Below are 20,839 nucleotides of genomic sequence, written 5' to 3'. Positions count from 1 at the left end.
GGTCACCTAAGACCATCGGAAAACACATACTTCCGATGGTCTTAGGACCCAAGACACAAATAATTTTATGGTTGGGGGTCACCACAACATGAGGAACTTTATTAAAGGGTTGTAGCATTAGGAAGGTTGAGAACCACTGGCCTATTGCCTACATATAGTGGATATAAGGCTGATGTTTGGCAATTGTTTATATACAGTAGATATAAGTTTGACTGTGACTGTTGCCATATTTTTGCTAATATATGCACCATACAGGGTGTTTTGTTGTGTTGTGTATAGTTTTTGAAAGCATATTTTGCTGATGAAAACAATGTTGGTTGTGTAAAACAATATATTTATGCTGATACAAGCCTAAGTACATTGTACATTGACTTTTGTGATCTAGTAGATATTTAATCTCAACTCAGGGTTTTGTTATTATCCTCATATATATATACTGTGTGACCTTTTTTCCTTTGGTTTTCACATAGATCACAGTGGCAAGTTCAGTGCAGGACAGATGGGAACCAGCTGGCAGGCTTGGCATAGATGATAAAACATTGTCTCCATATGCCATTTTCTAGCCTTTTCTTCCTCCTTACTTTACTTCTGAGGAAGTTCAGTGGCTAAGAGGGTGAACCATATTCTCACTGGATGACTTTTGTTAAGCCACTATCTCTTCATTTTCCCCCTCCACTGCCATCTTCCATATGTTAGCAAACACTGAGCTACATTACAAGGTAGCTGAAGAGATTGCTGAGATACATGAAACATTTTGATTGTTTTGCTTTTAAAATGCTATACAGATGGAAAGTATTATTTTTTATTAACCCCGAGGCCAGAAATTAGATTTAAACCTTTGAAAAATTATTATGCTTGCAAATGTAGTTTTCTTCTAGTAATAGATGGCCAGCCCATGATGTCCTGCTTAGTATTTGGCATGAGAATGCGATGTCTCATATTCATCTTGTCCTGCTTAATAGAGTCAGATTGGCTGCTGGGACAGGAGAGCAAAGAAGATAATAAAACAGTAGGGATAATGATTAGAATGTCTATGGATCAATCCGACCAAGTATGGGCTATGTGAAGGCCTACTCTGTGGAGCTAATAGCCACAAAAATTATTGCAACTGCTCAGAGTCATCCAGGAGACTTTTTCTGAATAGGCTTTTGCATGCTGAGACTTGAAGAGACCCCCACCCCCGTAGCCTGGCATGACATTTTTGCTAAGCATCCTGTGGGTAAATTGCTGAAATACATGTCAGCTTAAATCCAGACAGCAGAATGTTTTGTTAACTCTTTATTGTCATTTTTTCTTTGGATCACTATTTCAGCCTGCAGATGCTGACATGGTGCTTGAGGAAGTGTGGCCTATTAACACAATTTTTAACCTTGCCCATCTTATTGGAAACTAAGGACTTTACACTGTCTCTTAATCTCAGACTTCAGAGGGGGACTTGACTACAGAGTCAGACAGATAGAGAGGTCAGGGCATCCTTTCCCTACTGCTTTGATACTATGCCTTTGATGTGTAGATTGCTACTCTCAGGGAAACTTCCTTTCGTCCTGCTTCTTCTTCCACCACTTCTCACATGAACACACTTTTCCATCTTGCAACCATGAGAGCAGGACACAGGTCCTGTATCTCCCTCCATCTTAGTTAGACTAGATTAGGAAACTATATTTATTCTGTTCTATCTAGAAATCGAGTTCCTACAATACACGTAGTATATTAGCTTGAATGGACAAAAGTCTCTGAGTTATTTTGTTCCTGGCACACACAGATTGAATGGGACTCTGCTGCCCACATGAAAGCCTGGTGTACTCTGCTAAATTACTAGATCCAACTGGTTCTTAAGGAACCAGTTAGGTGAGGGAATGGTTGTCTGGGTGAATTCTTCCTCAACAGAGGGGGTAGCCCCCAGTGGTGGGATTCAAATAATTTAACAACCGGTTCCGGTGGTGGGAAGTCAAATAAATTGTGAAAATACTGTGAAAATGTTTCATCCAAACTCCACCAATCTTCCCACTTCTAGGTTGCATTATATTTGTTTTCCCAGCTGAGAGAACTGTGACTAGCCCAATGTATTTTCCCTCCCAGAGTCAGCAACCCTTCATGGAAGATTTCTGGGACTCTTGAGCCACCACTCACATGCCCTCAGACTAACCCACCTCCCAAAGATGTTGTGAGGATAAAATGGAGAGAATGATGTAAGCCCCAATGGGGAAAAGAATGGGCTACGCATGAAATAACAAACAAATGCAGTAATTTGATGATGAGTGTTACACAATTTGCAGATCACACAATTGATAAAGTGCAGTTGGGTGGGCAGGGACTAGTGATCAAGAGCAACCTTGAGAATGCCTTTTATCTCTATGGCATAATGTTACAGTCAAAGGTAGCCATTTTAAAGGCAGCATGTAGCCTTGTCATTTCATTTGCCAGTGCAGACTTTTGAATCTTATGCTAATCACCATGACTGAAAATGCCTTTACAGTATTTCAGCCTATTGAGTGTTATGCTCAGGCCTGCGTGTTCTGTCCCTTCTCCTACACCGTCTCCATAACACCGTGATGTTAACAATAGCAGTCAGCCTGTTTTGTGAACCATAGCCCTCATGACAGACGGAAAGGCAACTCTCGCAGGCGTTTGGAGTCTTCTTGATTTGATATCCCATATAACGTAATTGCCACCATTTCACTCAGGTACATTCACATTGTGCGCAAAAGTCCCCAATGACATCTTTTTATTAAAATGTATCAGGTCTTGAATTCTTCCCGGTATTGCTGCGATCTATCATGTTTCTCTGTGTGCAACTGTCCTTTGTCACTTGGGAGATCATGCCATAGAGGATGTGGGGTGGGGGGGAGAAAAGAAGGAGGGAGGGATTGATAAACATCCCCTTTGTGATTCACACACATGCTGATCTTGAGCTTTGCTGCTTCTTTCGGAGGGTATGTAACCCCCTCAAATCCCCCATCAACAAAAGACCCAACAGCTATGAATGTATGCCTCTCTGCTGGAAATCTTGGATGGCTTGACAACCGTCTCAGCATCAGGATCTTTTATGATACATCCCCTCTCTCTGCGCTGCGGAGGCAAAAATGAGAAGAAATGCACATGTGCACACAACCAATATAAATTCCCCGAAGCCGTGTGAGACTGTTTATGCCAGTGGCAAAAAATCGGATTTTGACATTTTTAACACAATGGAACTGAGAACAGGAGCTTCAGGCAGCCTTCCCTCCCTCTCTTCCCCTCTCTTCAAAATTCAGATGCATTAGAGAGGGACTGCTGTGAGGGGGAACGTGTGTCTGCTCGTGCCGTTTCATCTCGTACAGAAATATGTGGAGGGTCCTTTGAGAACCGCCGGTTGAAATTTCCAGTAATGGTGGGTGCTAACCTAGTTTTTCTCATTTTCAGAGTTATTGGCGGGATAAATTAGCAAATGGCTGTTGCACGTCTGGTAACAGTTGCCAACCATTCTACTCTTTCTTTTAACACTTTAGAAAATCAATAGTCCGCTTAATTTATTTGATTGTTCTCTCTGACAGGCACTGCAAAATGAACTCCGTGGTTTACCAAATAGCTTCCTGCACAGTTAGGGTGACCAGGTGGGCTTCTCAAGACTGGTTTGGGAGTTCCTGGAGATTTAGGGGTGGGGTCTAGGAGAGAGACATTTGTGGAAGGGAACGATAATACTGACTACACCTTCAAAAGGTGCTCGCTAAGCTCCATTATACACACGGTTGCCAATCTCCAGGTTGGGTCTGGAGATCTGACAGAATTAGCACTACAGAGATCTGTTTCCTTGGAGAAAACTGATAGGGGGTGTGTGATTCTACAGCAGTATACAATGCTGAGCCCCCTCCCCTCCCCAGGCTTAACTCCCCAAATCAAAAGGAATTTCCCAACCCAGTTGGCAAGATATGTTTAGGACAGTGATGGTGAACCTTTTTGAGACCGAGTGCCCAAATTGCAACCCAAACCCCACTTATTTATCGCAAAGTGCCAACCCAGCAATTTAACCTGAATGCTGAGGTTTCAGTTTAGAAAAAACCAGTTGGCTCCCTCTTCCTCCGCCTCACCCGCTCGAGCAGGGGCCAGCCTGCTCTAGCCTCCAGCAAGTTTTGCGTGCACCGCTCTGTGCCTCTTTAGCATCACTGCCTCCTCTGCACACACACCCCTCGGGCAGAAGCCACCCGGAGCACAGGCACCAGGCCTGCCAGCTGAGTCCTCCCTGCTCACCACGGTGCGCACATGTCGTGCTCAGTGGCCCAGGTCAGCCTAGATGTGTGTGTGTGTGGGGGGGTGATTTTCTGCCCCCCACATGACGAACTCTGTGTGTGTGTGTGTGCCCACAGAGAGGGCTCCGAGTGCCACCTCTGGCACCCGTGCCATAGGTTCGCCATCACTGGTTTAGGAGAACTGCAGGCCCCACTTGGAGCTGGCAACTGTTAGTAGGCTGAGAAAGTAATTATAGGTCTGTAATCCATTTGGCTTGAACAGAGTGGTGATAATAGTGGGCCAATCTACTGCTATCTGCTGACTGTCTGCCAACACTGTTCAACTTGTCATAGAGGGAGGCCATTGCATTATCAGTCTACTGACCTAAACCAGTCTACCTGTAACCTAATATATTCAATTCATGACATGGTAGCCCTTTTCAGAGATTTGCTGAAGAGTAAAGATAATAAATGAGCATCCCATGTGAAAAAAAAATAAAAATTTCCTCACCAGATGGCAAAGTTAATCCCCATTAAGTTACCCTTCTTTGTGGAAGCATTTAAAAGGGACAGTACAGAATATAATGTAGACCAGGAGTTCTAAAACTTGTGCATTTTATGGGCAATTCTGAAATTTTGAGAACAGGTAGTATCTATGATCACAAAACAGCTGCCATTGGGGGTGGGCCATGGCTTGGGCAAAGCCAAAATGTTGGAATGAACTAAGCTTAGCATGATGTGCTCCCTGAAGGCTCAAAGTGATGTGTCCTGAATTTTACTGAAGCACTTCCTTATCCTAGAGTTTTAACAGAGTTTCAAGTGAATCCCAGAGTGTCCTGAAATGTGGTAATGTCATTTCCAGTGATTCCATAACATAGTGGGGTGCTGTTTTAGTGGGTCTCTCCCCAAATCTCCTAGGGGTCAATTCCACCGACCTAGGTTTGACCTGGGTCCCTGAACAGAATTTACCTAGGTCAACTCCGTTGTTACTCCCCACAGCAGCCAAGGTTGTTCCGTCGGAGCCAAGCTCAGAGGGCGGGATCACCTCGCCGCCTCTTCGCTGCTCGTTCCCGATTGGTTGCTGTTCTACAGCGGGAAACGTGAGCGTGCGTTCCTTTTTTGTTTTTGTTTTTTTTACATAATAGCAATGTAGCCACAAAGCAGTGCTCTACGTAGCTAAAAGCAGCATGGAAACGTGCACTTATATATATGGCCTTTGCTTCGTATACAAGAAGGAAAATGTTTTTTAAAAGGCGCGCTTTTCCCCACTGTGAGTCTCCCATTCTGCGCATGCCCAAAACACTGAACTGTGATTGGCTGAATGGGAGAGGACGATTCCCCACTTTATCGGCTTCGACCTGAGTTCGATCTAGGTTCGCTGAAAAAGTTGTACCTCCCTGGTGGAGTCAGAAATTTGACAGTTAGAGGGGGTGAAGCTGGGACAGACCCGGGTCAAACTCAGCGGCTGTGGGGAGTACCAAGGTCGAACCTAGGTTGATTCATCAAGTGGGGAATCGATCAGGGATTGAAAGCCAAGGGTTGGCAAACAACTGACTTTTTGCTTTGGGGAAGAAGAAATGGGCTCCAGAAAACATATCATCAGCAAGCTTCCTGGCTTCCACAGACACCACATGAACATACTGAATCAGATTTGTTGTCCATCAAGGCCAATATTATCTACTCAGATTGGCAGTGACTTTCTAGTGTCTCAGGCAGAGGTCTTTTCACATCACATCAGCAAACACTGATGGTTTTTGTCATTCTCTAAACAGAATTTAATCGACTCATCTAGCTGTAATGCAAATTCTATTCTTAGTATGCCACACAATTCATCTTCCATATTTTCAGCCATTTCTTGGCTCTTTGAGGTGGTGGTGATTGGGCTCTTCTTGCTTCTTGTGTTGACGCAGCTCTCTGGAGGCTCCTTCTCAGAACACTCCTTTCTCCCCCATTTGACCCAGATGGTTTCTGTTTCCTTTCTTCTCCTCAGAACTCTCCTACAGCTTCCTCTCAGAGACAAAATACCTTCCCTTCCCTTCCCTTATTTTCCCTCAAACTCCAGTAGAGGACTGTGACAAAATATTACATATATAACTAAAAAAGCTCACTTCATAATCAACTTCAATAACCCAAAACAAAGAAAATAAATACCACACTCAATATTATTATTTTAAGGGCTTTTTGGCAAAAACCTGAAAAATGACAATGGGACAAAAACATTTGCAGGGATGAACGCTTCTCAAATCATGGTATAGAGGTCTGACTAGAGCTCTGGGGAAGTATTTACTAAAATTTCAACAGTTTCTGTCAGATTTCAGTATTATGCAGAGCCAGAAACTTGTAGTGCTTTTTACTGTCATGTTTGCTCTAGTCTGGTCAATCGTAAATAAATAAGTGAACAATATAATCATAGCAGCTCACTTCCAGCACCCCTGTGCCACCCCCTGTCCTTTTAGAACCTCCAGGCAACCCCACTGCCCCCCCTCGAGTGATACTGTCTACTTTGGAAATCACTGGTCTAGATAGTGTCATAATGGCCAATTTCCCACTGCCGGCTATTCCCCACCCTTCCGCACTTCGGCATGAAAAGTCGCACCAGAAGTGCTCTTGCATTCTCTGTAGAAAGTGAGAAGCACACACGGTGCAAGAAGAAGCATGTCAGGACAAGAAATCTTGCCCTGACGCATCTCCTCTCTTGGCACTCCACAAAGAGGAAGAACATTGGCACAAATTTTCTTGCCCCGATGTGCTTCCAGTCCCACCGCGCGGCAGAGCGCTGGTGTGTAATTGGCCAGTGAAAAGTAAGCAAGGTAGATTAGAGTAGCAAAGAATGGTTTGAGGCCTGTGATGTAAAGACCAGTGGGGGTTTCTTCTGCTTTGATGGGGAGGCGCATCCTTGCATAGTTTACAAATGAAAAGGTGGAAAATAAGGATTAAAATGGTGCAAACCCTTTCTGGTGATTCTGTAATAAGGACCAAGCAGCACCAGCTGAGCTGACCTTCCCCTCTTCAACCTTTGCTAGTCTTGCAGCAAACAAGGCCTTGTTGGTTTCACTTGCTCTCTTTTGCCTAGTTGCATCCTCCTCAGGGAGTGCTCAGTTTCCCAGCTGCTTAGCCTCTTATGCCCTGACTAGGATGGCCTAGCCTGATCTTGTCAATCAGACCTTGGAAGCTAGAAAGAAATTGGTCCTGGTTAGTACTTGGAGACCACCAGAGAAGTCCAGGATTGCTATGCAGAGGCAGGCAATGGTAAACAACCTCTGTTCATATCTTGCCTTGAAAAGGCATGATAATTCGCCATAAGTCAGCCATGATTTGATGACACTTTCTACCCACCAAGACCTTACTCCCCTACCCCATATTGTGCATTTTCTGTAGGGTTGTCAACTCCAGGTTGAAAAATTCCTGGAGGTTTTTTTGGAGGGGTGTGGATCATGGGGAGGATAGAGTTTGGGGAGGGGAAGGACCTCAGTGGTGTCTAATCACATACAGTCCATTCTCCAAAGCATCCATTTTCTCTAGGAGGACTGATGTCTGTAATTTGGAGATTGGTTATTCTTCTGGGAGATCTCCAGACCCCACCTAGAGGTTGGCAAGCCTAATTCTCCTGCTCCTGTATATGTTTTACAGACCCTAATGTACTTCATGTCCAAAGGGATGTGCTGGGTGGTGGGTGAAGGGGACCTTGATTTCCTAAGCAATGGCTGGTAAAATGATGATGGACCAGCCTGACAAATTGGGAGACTCTGTATCCTGCCTTGCATGTAACAGACTCAATAGCTTGGTTTATATGTAAAATCCTGTGTTGTAGCAGGATTTTAGATCATGTGGCTTTTGGGGACCTTTTGACTAGTTGCTCTACGTGGTGCTTAACACAAGGAAACATTTTTCTCCTATAGCAGAGAATTTGGTAATGGAAAATATGTTTTGAATGCACATTTTCTTACTTACAAGCAAAAATTAACAGTGGACATTTCAATGTTCAGATGAGAAGAATTTGTATTTTACTGTCTACTTCCACTATCCATTTTATCATGAAATACAACATTTATAACCTTTAGCTACAGAACCTTTTTTCAAACTGAAATGATGAAGCAGATGCACAACTGCAGCCAATTTAAACCTAGAGGGGTTTTAATGTGTAAATAATTGAAAAGGTCTGATACTCTCTCTGGTAAGGTAGACTCTGTTAATTGTGCAAACAAGCCAATATATCATACAAAAGGAGAGAGTATTTCAGATTTTCAGCTCCACAACAAAGGTCCCTCTAGCTTTCTGTGGCAATCCGACAGAGCTAAGTAGAATTCATTAGGAGGTGCCGGGCTGCCCTTGGCCAGTAGAAGACCCCTTCATTAAACATTTCTGGAAATTCACCTTACATGATTAGAGATTATTAGCAGGACATCTGATTCAGCAAATGAAGCCTTGAATGCTGGTGCCTTCTATTGGAATGCAATCTGTTCTAGCCATGCAAGTCTAGCTGTCCCATGCTATGGCCTCAGATGCACCTACAGATGTTCTTAAGGCAAGTCGAGAAAAGGAACCCATAAACTCATCCGTAGAAAGGAATGGTACACTGCCCAGAGCCCTCCGGGGATGGGCGGTATACCAAATTGAATTAATAATAATAGTAATAGTAATAGTAATAGTAATAATAGTAATAATAACAATTTGATCGAGGACAAAAAAGTGATCATCATCGACATAGCAGTCCCCGGTGACAGCAGGGTCTTTGAAAAAGAACACGAGAAGGTCACTAGATACCGCGATTTGAAAATCGAGCTTCAGCGTCTATGGCACAAACCAGCTGAGGTCGTCCCAGTGGTAATCGGCATGCTGGGCACCATCCCAAAAAAAAAACACTAGGGCAGCATCTTGAAACATCTTCAAATTCAGTTGACAAAATTAACATCTGTCAAATTCAGAGAGGCAGCCCTGTTGCTGGATCCGCTATGGCGAATTTGACTACGTGATATTATTACACATTACAACTTCCTAGGCCTCTGGGTGAGGCTCGAATTGTAATGAAGGCCAACAACCAGCTAAAGATCTGGCAGCTGTGAAATCTACAATAATAATAATAATGAAAACCACTAGCCAGCCAAAGCCTTTTCAGATTTGGGATTTACTTTTAATCTCAAACTGAAACACAGAAACTTTTAATTTGAGAAATGATATGCTGGCCTTTCTCCTCCTCTGTGTTACTTTCTATCTGTTTGTCTCTTTCTCCTATTTTCTTTTTTCTAAAAAACAGTGGAGTGATCCACATTAGGTTGAGACACAGCCTGTTTTTGCACGTCACAATTACACTGGGGTTGAACTGGGATAATATATACCAGGGATATTTTATCCCAGTTTCTGCCTAAGCACGGCTCCCTGCTTCTGCTGAGGAGCAGAGTTAGGACCATTAGGAAATGCTCCAGTTTACTCTGCATGAGCCAGATTCTGTATTTACTTTGGAAGCATGTCTGAGCATACCCAGTGTACCGCATTCTGATTGGCTGTTGTTTTTGAGTGGCAGTTTGAATGGACATCAGGTGGGGAGATCAGACGGCTGGGTGGGAAAAATAAACCGGTCCTGCTCCTGATAGTTTTTTGCACAGTGCAGGCCCAAGCAGGGACTTTTAAAAAGAACTTCCAAACTGGCGATTTTTGAAAATCCTGGGCTAAGGTAAATATTGTGGGGCAACGTGGGGGCAGACCCTGTGCAGCTTCATGGACCGTATGGAATTTTCAGCTGCAAAGGGATATTTTCCATGCTCAACCTGGGATATTTTGACCATGCAAAAATGGCCACAGTCTAGATGGCATAAAAATAACTTTAACTTAAGACTGAGATATTCCTTATCTATTGAAGTCCTGGGTGTGATCAATAAAATTTGGACTTTGCATCAGAGATTAAAATAGCCAACAATAAAGCTAGCCCTGCCAGTATTTTTGGAACATGGGCTCTGTTTGTAGAATGAATTTGTTTGTAGCTCTGCAAGATAAATGACAGTTTTTTTTAAATCTGCTGCATACATGAAACTGATATTGTAGGTTTCCTCCCTAGGAATGGGTCCTTCACAGTGGGCTTGGCCTGAAGTGACAAACCTTGTAGACAATGACAACAAGAAAACAAAGTGAACGCAACATGGAGGAAACTCCAAAAAAGAACAAATACCATGTTGAGGAACACAGAAAAAGAGGAGTTACTCTTTAAGGCCATTATGGACACACAAAAAATCTATACTATGTGCTATTTAATCATCAAGTCAATCACTTATAAACTTATACAAAACTGTTGCTTTACAGCTAATAAAGATTCTCATATATGAACACGTCTCAGTGTGATTCTTAAATAGTAGCTATACATGAAGTGCAACAATTGAAATCCAATGTACTGTACACATAATAAACTTAAATGGTAACCCTTCTTTTTCCATATGCTTAATATGACAACAACAAGGTATATCCTTTATTGGCATATCAGATAGATAAAACAGTTAAAAGATAAATAAAACAAAACAGTTAAAAGGTATCAAGAAACCTAGTGGACTATGGCCTATGATGAAAGGATGCTTGGTCAGTGGGTGATTATTCTTAGGAGATGGTCTCCTTTCTAGGGATGCCAGTCATGGCAGTCCAGGAGGGATAGGGAAAAACTAAAAGTGACAACCTGCCTCTCTAGGAATTGCTGGAAACCCTATGGCAAAACCACAGAGTTTCCAGCAATTCCTAGAGAAGCATGACTTCTGGGTTTTCCTCAGACATGATGAAATACAACCACTTAATAGGGATTTTTTTAAATCCCCGCCCCCTCCCCGCCACCAGCTGAGCTAGAAATCTCTTGTCCTTAGCAGGCAAATGGCAAACTGCTCCTTTGCCATGAGATCTTGGAAAAGGGGAGGGAGCAAGCACACTCACTCTCTGTCTTCTCCAAATGAAATGACAACTTGCTACTGACTGAAAGGATAAAAGTGATTTTTTTGGAAGGGGATATGACAGTGGCACCAAGCTGCCTAACTCTCCCACATATTTTAGTGTTCAAATAAATGGATTGAGAGAGTCAAAAAGGTGTATGTGTGTCAGGGGAGAGGCTTGGCACAACTGATGTATTACTTAGAAGCATCCAGGGTTTAAAATTGTGCAGGTAACAGTGATGAATTACCCACAGAAAGCCGAAGAGACTGGTTGGTTGGCAGGCACAGCAAATAGCAGATAGAGGATGGAGGAAAACTCCTTTTGAAGATAGCCATGGTAATTTGTATTAGGTTAGCAGCTGGGTGGAAGAGAGACAAACAGTCTGATGCTGATGAACATCTGACATCCAGCATCTGCCCCCTTTTTAATTCATTTTCTGTTTCTAGGAAAGAGCAATCTGCAGAGAGACATTTATTGAATCTTGCTGTCCTGTTTGAGGCAACCCAGGTCATGGCTTGAATAATCTGGCTGTAACGCTGTTATTTGCAAGAGAGAAATTGTATTCTGTGAAGTCATTTAGTCATTAAGAGCTCTGACTGATGCCAAATGGAATGCTTCTTTCCCTTTTCTGTATACTTTCTGCCTAGCTGATTGCAACTTGCTGCCCAGTAACCCTTTCCAGTCCCTCATGTATGCTCTTGACTATTGCCACACGAAATGCAAAGAGCAAATACCATCAAAAAGCAGTGCAATTAGGGCAAGATCATCCTTTGTTGCCCACCAGGACATTCAGAGGCAAAAGTCTTGGTACTAGTCATGTGTACACTGGAAAGGCCTTTAGACACAAACTGGACAAAGGCTCCCTTGAGGCTGTGCTTCCTGCAAAGAAAAAGATGGCAGAGGTAAATACCCATTTTTCACAAAAAAATGTTGACATGGCTGTAAAGTTCTGGAAAATCCTGAAAGTGGACTCACTGCATTGTCAGGGTTACAACTCTTAGGAATAACCTCTAAGGGCCTTCTTCAAGGAAGTTCTCTTTCATAATCCACCCACTGCAATCCATAGGAACAGGTCAAGAGCATGACTTTGTTTTTGTGCTTCTATCATGCATTTCGACAGAGCGTGTTCAGGATAGCCTCCTCGTGGATTTGCATCACAGAAGTCAATATTGGCTTTCCTTGCAGACAGGTGGCTTAAATCAAATAGCACCTGTCGTATTTCCCGATCCAGTAAGCAAATGGAAGGACCAAAGCAGCATAGTGTAAAGTTATCCATTAGCCAAGTTTAAACACTTGGTAATGAGGGGTGGTGAGTGATGGCTGGTATTTGGCTGGACTGAGTAGATGGCTGTGGTGCCAGAAAAGCAGGTGTTTTCAGCCAGTCATCAATATCTGATAGATACATTATGAAATCATCCATCAAAATGATTAAGAGAGTGGGCTCAACTCTCCAGCTGTACTTGGACTGCAGCAGCAAAGCGTGTCATGGATATCACATTGTGCACAAAAGATTAAGGCATAAGGATGCATAGAAAACGTGTCTGGTGAAAATACAGAAAAAAGGGATGAGTGACTTTTTTTTTAGCTTAGCAGATAAGCAGGCATGTTTGACAGTAAAGATCTATAGAACCACTGCCTGCAGAGGCGTAACTCCAAGGGGACAGGGTGTGTGTGTGTGATGCTCCGGGTGCGTACCCCTGTGAGGATGTGGCGAGGACATTCCGGGAGCATGGCAGGGGCGTTCCGGGGCAGGGCAGGGGCATTCCAGGCACTAGTACACTGGGCGCTTTCCCCCCTTGCTATGCCTCTGACTGCCTATGCTACTTCTTGCTTCACTACTGGAGCAACTCCATTTCTACTGTGTCCATTTCTACTGTGCCATTTCTACTGTGTCATTCCTCAGGTACAACATTTTGTAATTTTTTAAAATGAAAATGTCCTAATCCAGTTAACTTTAGTCCACTAACTCCCAGGATTATACTGTTTATATGTTCCAATTTTTGACATGATTTTGAGTTTACCTTGATTCATACTGCTCGTTTTTCATGTTCCTATAATATGGGTCCAACTGCATTGGACTTTCTTTTTTGCATCCATTCATGTCAGTAACTGAACATCCTTTTGACTTTAGTTCAGTTGTTTCACTAAGAATAGTGCTAGCCATAGTTGTCCTCAGCTCTTCCCCAGTGGCTCACTGACAGCCATCTTAGAGCACTATATATATATATATTTGTTGCAGATTGGCTCATCATACAGTTTTCAAAGTAAGAGGTCGTCAGAGGTGGTTTACAATCGCCTTCTTCTGAGAAATATTACCCTGGGTTAGCTGAAGTGCCACTGTCAGTTGTCTACAAAAGATCCTTTGCCAGTGTCACATTCTTTTACTGCTGCTGCCTAGTAGCTACCCTTCAAGGATTCTTTCACCCCCATCAATCACCACTGGATTGGAACTGTTTGTTCTTTCCTGTTGATGTGGTCATTGATCCTTGAAGGAGCTGGATGCATCTTGGTCTGATGTCTCAGCAGCAACCAGTCTAAACCCTTTATGGTATTGCTCTCAGCTCTGCTTACGTACACAAAACCCCTCATCATGTTAAGGTGTGTGTCAGGGCTAGAGGGAAGGTATTGATATAATTTCTGATATATTCTTTTTTATTTATATGTATGTGAAAACCATTTCAGAAGCGTCATATCAGATGTACTGCCTCTCCGGCATTTCACTCTCAGGAAACTAACTCCATATCGGGAGGGGGGAAATGTTAGTCTCAGCCAGCTGGAGTAACCAGCTTGAAATATGTGAATACACTTTCCATGGCAACAGATATATTTTTTTCCCTGAAACCTGCAATTACTGGAAACCATACATTTATTCACCTGATATATCATGGCAGAGAAGAAAATAAGTCACCATGAGAGATGGATTGGAGCTCACCTGCCTGTGTGCTCAACAATCCCTGTGCGTTCTTTTAATAACTTGTCGTTTTAAGGACTTGACTTATAAAGATCATGTAAATTAAATCTGGCCATCTCCTAAGTGCAAAAGAAATGTTTCTACATTGCTGAAAGTCAGCGGAGCTAAGCTGATTTATTGAGGAAAGTCCATCTGACTAACCATGTTGTTAGCATGCACTTTTCCCCTGTACTCAGTTGTTCTACTGGTTTTAGCAAGGCTATAGTCTCTCCGATGGATACATTTGGAGAATGTATTGCTCTCCTGTTACACAGATAATGATTGAAAGCCGTCCTTGTATGTTGTGTATGGTAGGATAATGTCGCATTAGGGAATAATCATAAAGTCTATTAAGGCTTTGAAATTGAAGTATTCTAAGTACACACAAGGGAAAATAAAGAAGTTTTATGGTAGATGCCCTGGGAAACTATAATGAGCAATCCCTGAATTGCATATGCAGAGCTCCAATAACGAGCACAATATTTTATGGATGCAGATGATTTCAGAAAGGATTCCACAATTGGTGAGAGCCATCATTTATTTAAGGATTTTTGACATTTTTTTCTCTCCAGAGGGACCTAAAGCAGGTTACCAAAAGGAAAACATTCAAAATGTCCCTCAAATGTGGTCAGGTCTGGATCCACCAATTGATTATCACAAGTCTAAAGCTATGAACATCAGACTTAGAGCCAATTGGCTCTTTTCCAAGGGCTCATATCTCTGGCCTTGCCCAGGCTAAATACCAAGAGGAGAAAAGGGGGGGGGGGGGATAAATCTATCTGGTTTCAGCTACTGCTGCAACATACAAGTGGGATCTTCCACAGTTTCCTACTCTGCGCTTCTAAGGTACTCATAACATGTATCATTACGTTCCATACACAGACACAGTAGGACCAGCAAGACTCTTGGGGGATCCCATCCTCCCCTTGCACCTAGTAATGGTTTCCACTCCTCCTCACACCCACTGACAGAGTCACTGGTTTTGTCTACCTGCTTGCAGCACCTCCTTCTCCCTTGTGGCAGCAGTCGGTGATGACAGTAGTGGGGTATTGGATGGGCAGTGGTGGGGCAGAAGCCTCTTCCAGTTTTTCACTCCTTTGCACCCACCCAGCATGCCAGTACTTCCCCAACCTGGCTCATCCACAGTTTGCCATGTGGAGCCACACCAGGACAGCAGGACTGCCTCCATTCACTCTCCTCTTTCACTTCTCTGAACTGCTGTCTCTCCCTCTTTCTTGCTCGCACTCTCTCTCTCTCTCTTTCCATCTTTCTCTCCCTCTTTTTCTCAAGCAAATTACTCTTCTGTGGCCATGGGAGGAAATAAAAATGAGCCCCAAACAGGCTCTCTATATCTTGTGTGACTGGCAGTTGCTGTGTAAACACCCAGAGGCATATCTAGGGAAAATGGAGCCCAGGGCAAATCTAACTTTTCCACCCCCAGCTCCATTTTCCCCAGATGTGAAGGTGGGGGGGGGGAGAGATCGAGCCAACTGCCGATCTTGTGGAGGAGTGCCAGGTTGTCAATGGCACCCAGGTCTACTGCCTGAAGCTGGCGAGGTGCCCAGGTCTACCACCTAGAGCTGGTGATGGCACCCAGGTCTACTGCCCAGAGCTAGTAAGTGCGGCCTGGGCCCGACGCCCCCCACGTGATTAGATGGCATGCACCCAGAGACTTGTGATACCCCTGTAAATACCAGATCGTACTCTTGCCAGAATTAAACATGAGTTTAAGGGTACAACCAGTCCCAGATTTTGAGGAGATGATTTGAAATGTTTTTCCAAAATGGGAAAAACTGGAGCTTCTGCACCAATCTCTTTGGATAGCTTTTTAAAAAATGGCCAAAACAACTCCTTGCTGGCACAATTTAGAATACTTTGTTCCGAATGTGTTTCTTTTTATTTGTATCCTTGAGGTTAAGCCTTTAGAAGATGACTTTTCCAAGGTTTTGTATGAAATGATCAAAGATGTAGACATGGTTACATGAGAACATGACTCCAAATTCTGCAGGCCTCTTAAAGAAAGATACAGCTCTCATAACCTTTGTAGTAAAGTCATATGGTTAGTAATGTTAACAGTCTCTCCCTCATTTCTCTCCCTCTTTTTCTCTATCTTTCTGTCTCTTCTGGGCTGGAGCAGCACAGGGGAGTGGGGAGCGGAGGTTCCAGTTCTCTGTGTGGGGGGTGGGGAAGGGTCCGACTGCCACATAGACTCCCTCACCAGCCGGATGCTTCTGGGGGTGGGGGGCACAAAATCAGTTCTTGTCCCAGGCATCATTTTCTGTAGATACGTCACAGTAGATGAGATCTGTTCTCTGCCCAAATGAGGCATATTTTTACACATGGTAAGTGTGTGAGTCTCTTGCAAGTTATTTGCATATGTGAATGTCATTAATGTGTGATAGAAAATGAAAGAGTGTCATTTTTAAAAAATAGAATGTGTACCTTACAATCAGTTCAGGTCTGCTTCATAGATTCACAAAATCCTTATGACCGTATCTATCAAGAAGCAATGTTGCAAATTAAAAGGTCCAACAGTTGATACTGTTCCATGTTTTGAAGTTTTCTCACTTATTGGGGAAAGCAAAATTAGCCAACAGTCTAAGGAACAATTATCTACAAAAGGTCTCACTGGAATTGAGAAGTATTAGAATCCACAGCCTTTCACCCAAGCACCAAAGACCGTATAACATTGTATAAGCCTGTTGAAATTTGCTACTATTCAACAGAATGTACTGCTGTACAATAGCTTTCTCTTGGGATGACAAGGCTGTCCTCTAACAAGCTTTTATATACTGCAAGGAAGTCAGAACCACACAGCAGAGTTCAAGAGGTGAACTATTGCCCTGTAAAGTCTATTCATGTTTACCATTCTGAAAGGAATTTAATGTTGTACAGATATTGTGTCATCATTAGTTCATAAGTAAGACTGCAAAATGGGTAAGCTGACCTACCTCCTTTTGATTGTATTTTTCCATTGCATACTAGATAAATTATATTTCATATTATGGTCTAAAAGGGGATTGTGTGGTGTACAACTCAGTCCAACTGCCCTTTGAAACACTGTAGTTTTCTGTAAGTTTGAAAAATAATTGTATGAATCTGTGTATTGTACCTGATCCTTGCAGCTATCTTGCAATCATATAGTTAACTATATACGACAGCATACTCGTGCTTTGTTGTAAACTACTATGCAGTTATCCCTTCCACATCACGACTTTTCCTGTTGCAATTTTAATATATTGGAGGTCGGCATAAGAAATTAAATGGGAATTTTGGGGGAGTTTTTTGGAAGCTGCAGATGCCACACAAAGACCAAAGACAACACAGAAAAGGTTTAGAAACTCAGAAATGCATAGTATAGTATACAATATTGTATAGTATAGAAATATATAGTATTGTATATCAACACATAAATATACACAATTTCTTTTTTTTTAATTAAAAAGAAGGGGGGAAATCAGACTTCGCTGATATGAAGGGAAGACCAAAAGGTTTTATGTGGATTTCCAGATCACAGGGGGCACTGCACTCCTAGCCCCCTGCAATGTGGAAGGGATAACTGTAATCCAATTTCTGCATGATGCAGGAGTCCCCGCCATGGCACCTTTTCTGGCACCCACCAAGTGTTTTAAAAAATGGGTGGGTTTAGCTGGGAGTTTTGCCCAGAAAGGCTTCTGATTGGCCGCTGGGGATTTTGATTGACTGTGCAGGTTTTTTTTTAAGCATTGCTTTGGAAGCAGCTGCCACCATAGCTCAAATATCTTTATTGTAATTGAAGAAGAAGAGGAGGAGGAGGAGGAGGAGGAAGAATAGTAGTAGTAGTAGTAGTAGTAGTAGTAGTAGTAGTAGTAGTAGTAGTAGTAGTAGTAGTTTGGATTTATACCCCACCTTTCCCTCCTGTAAGGAGTCCCAAACTCCTTGTAGGCAGCCTACAAACTCCTTTCCCTTCTCCCCACAACAAGCACCTTGTGAGGTAAGTGGGACTGAAAGAGTTCTGAAGAACTGTGACTAGCCCAAGGTCACCCATCTGGCTTCATGCGTAGGAGAGGGGAAACAAATCCAATCCACCAGATAAGAGTCTGACAATCATGTTGAGGAATGGGGAATCAAACCCGGTTCTCCAGATCAGAGTCCACCACTCAGAATACCAACAACAACAACCTTTACTTGGCATATAAAATAAGCTCTAGTACGTTACCAGACCTTTGTAATGTACTAAGCAAGAGTAAGATCAAAACACAGAGAAACTGTGTCTAGCATTAGACATTACTTACAGAGTTCCATCACTTGTAAGAGACCACTCCTAACCACTACACTACTCTTGCTCAATGAAGGTAAACTGGGGCAGCCATTTTGTGGCTGGCTCTGCTTCCTGAGACAACCATGTATATATATTTCACTTCTATAAAACATGGGATGGATCCTCTATACCATGAATAGATTGACACCTGCAAAATTTTGAACTTATATTCCTCTCAACCCCGCATTTTTCAAAAATATTGTTGCAAAGTCCTGGGTTGAAGGTGCCCCTGCACGAACACAATAGGCAGGAGACGTTTCATTCTACCTGCCCACCGGCTGATACTTTCCTTCCCTTCCACCCTTCCACCTTTTACTGCTGTGCCTGCCACTATCCACCATGTCGGGAAGATTCTACCCACCTTCCATTGTACAAGTCCTTCAAATACATTTTCTCCCCATGGAGGCAAGTATGGCCACCATTGCATTCATGGATATACAGCAACACATTCCTTATTGCCTGGCCATTGCAAGACAGTCTCTTTTTCTCTTTTTCAAATTTTTTGTGTATTGAATGTATGAAGCTACGCAGGTGCAGTCAGTCAGATTGTGGGAAAATCAGCATGGCTGCGAGAGTTCATTTCTAGATGTCTTTGCAACTATGCATGCACCACAAAATATTTTTTTTAAAAAAGAAGCGTTTCCATGCAAAGGCACGAAAGCAACCCAAATGGTTTCCATGGGCTCAAATCACTTCCTGAACATGTAAACGGCGCACATGCAAACAGTAAAAAGGAAAATGGGTTCATTTATAGCAACTGCAACTCATTTTTAATATGCTGTGTGGAATCCACCAGTCTCACCAGGGTGTGTCATCTGCTCCTTTCCCATAATAACCCACTTGCTTTTTCAAGGTGGGAGTCTCCATGGTCTCATCCCATCTTTTTGGAGGATGCTGGCAGAAGTATGGAGATTCTTGTTATGATCCTGGTCAACCATGATATTTCTACATTTTATGACCATAGTAGGGATAATTTCCCACAGAAAAATTGTTTTATGATGCCATCTTTGTGACAAGCTGTAAGATGTGCTCTGGCCATTGAGAAAAATTTTTTGTCAATGTTTGTGTCAATAAGTTCAGGGATGGTCAATGCAACACAGTGATAGAAAGCCTGTATGATGTAGTGGTTAGCATGAAGGGCTAGGATTTGGGAGACGAGATTTGAACTCCCTCTGTGCCATGGAAGTCCACTGGGTAAGTTGATGAAGTTACCCGTGGTGTAGAGCATTCAGTACTTCAGATAAGTTATGGATTCATAATTCCCCATCAGCCCCTGAATTGACCCCATGCTGGCAGGGGCCATGGGAACCTGTAGTCCATAACATCTGGATCCCCCCACCCCCCCCCCCCCCCACCCCCCCCCCCCCCCACCCCCCCCCCCCCCCACCCCCCCCCCCCCCCACCCCCCCCCCCCCCCACCCCCCCCCCCCCCCACCCCCCCCCCCCCCCACCCCCCCCCCCCCCCACCCCCCCCCCCCCCCACCCCCCCCCCCCCCCACCCCCCCCCCCCCCCACCCCCCCCCCCCCCCACCCCCCCCCCCCCCCACCCCCCCCCCCCCCCACCCCCCCCCCCCCCCACCCCCCCCCCCCCCCACCCCCCCCCCCCCCCACCCCCCCCCCCCCCCACCCCCCCCCCCCCCCACCCCCCCCCCCCCCCACCCCCCCCCCCCCCCACCCCCCCCCCCCCCCACCCCCCCCCCCCCCCACCCCCCCCCCCCCCCACCCCCCCCCCCCCCCACCCCCCCCCCCCCCCACCCCCCCCCCCCCCCACCCCCCCCCCCCCCCACCCCCCCCCCCCCCCACCCCCCCCCCCCCCCACCCCCCCCCCCCCCCACCCCCCCCCCCCCCCACCCCCCCCCCCCCCCACCCCCCCCCCCCCCCACCCCCCCCCCCCCCCACCCCCCCCCCCCCCCACCCCCCCCCCCCCCCACCCCCCCCCCCCCCCACCCCCCCCCCCCCCCACCCCCCCCCCCCCCCACCCCCCCCCCCCCCCACCCCCCCCCCCCCCCACCCCCCCCCCCCCCCACCCCCCCCCCCCCCCACCCCCCCCCCCCCCCACCCCCCCCCCCCCCCACCCCCCCCCCCCCCCACCCCCCCCCCCCCCCACCCCCCCCCCCCCCCACCCCCCCCCCCCCCCACCCCCCCCCCCCCCCACCCCCCCCCCCCCCCACCCCCCCCCCCCCCCACCCCCCCCCCCCCCCACCCCCCCCCCCCCCCACCCCCCCCCCCCCCCACCCCCCCCCCCCCCCACCCCCCCCCCCCCCCACCCCCCCCCCCCCCCACCCCCCCCCCCCCCCACCCCCCCCCCCCCCCACCCCCCCCCCCCCCCACCCCCCCCCCCCCCCACCCCCCCCCCCCCCCACCCCCCCCCCCCCCCACCCCCCCCCCCCCCCACCCCCCCCCCCCCCCACCCCCCCCCCCCCCCACCCCCCCCCCCCCCCACCCCCCCCCCCCCCCACCCCCCCCCCCCCCCACCCCCCC

General features: G+C 45.7%; 1 long non-coding RNA gene across 1 annotated transcript; it reads left to right on the top strand.

Moving 5' to 3' along the window:
* Nucleotides 1–3,246: 3,246 nt before the first annotated feature.
* Nucleotides 3,247–10,523, top strand: LOC125438849. Its single transcript, XR_007245431.1, has 2 exons — nucleotides 3,247–3,370; nucleotides 10,258–10,523. It is a non-coding gene; the product is annotated as an uncharacterized LOC125438849 (long non-coding RNA).
* The last annotated feature ends 10,316 nt before the right edge of the window (nucleotides 10,524–20,839 follow it).

Source organism: Sphaerodactylus townsendi, linkage group LG09 (genome assembly GCF_021028975.2).
Source record: "Sphaerodactylus townsendi isolate TG3544 linkage group LG09, MPM_Stown_v2.3, whole genome shotgun sequence".
NCBI lineage: Eukaryota > Metazoa > Chordata > Lepidosauria > Squamata > Sphaerodactylidae > Sphaerodactylus > Sphaerodactylus townsendi.
This window is presented reverse-complemented; position numbering and strand designations above follow the sequence as displayed.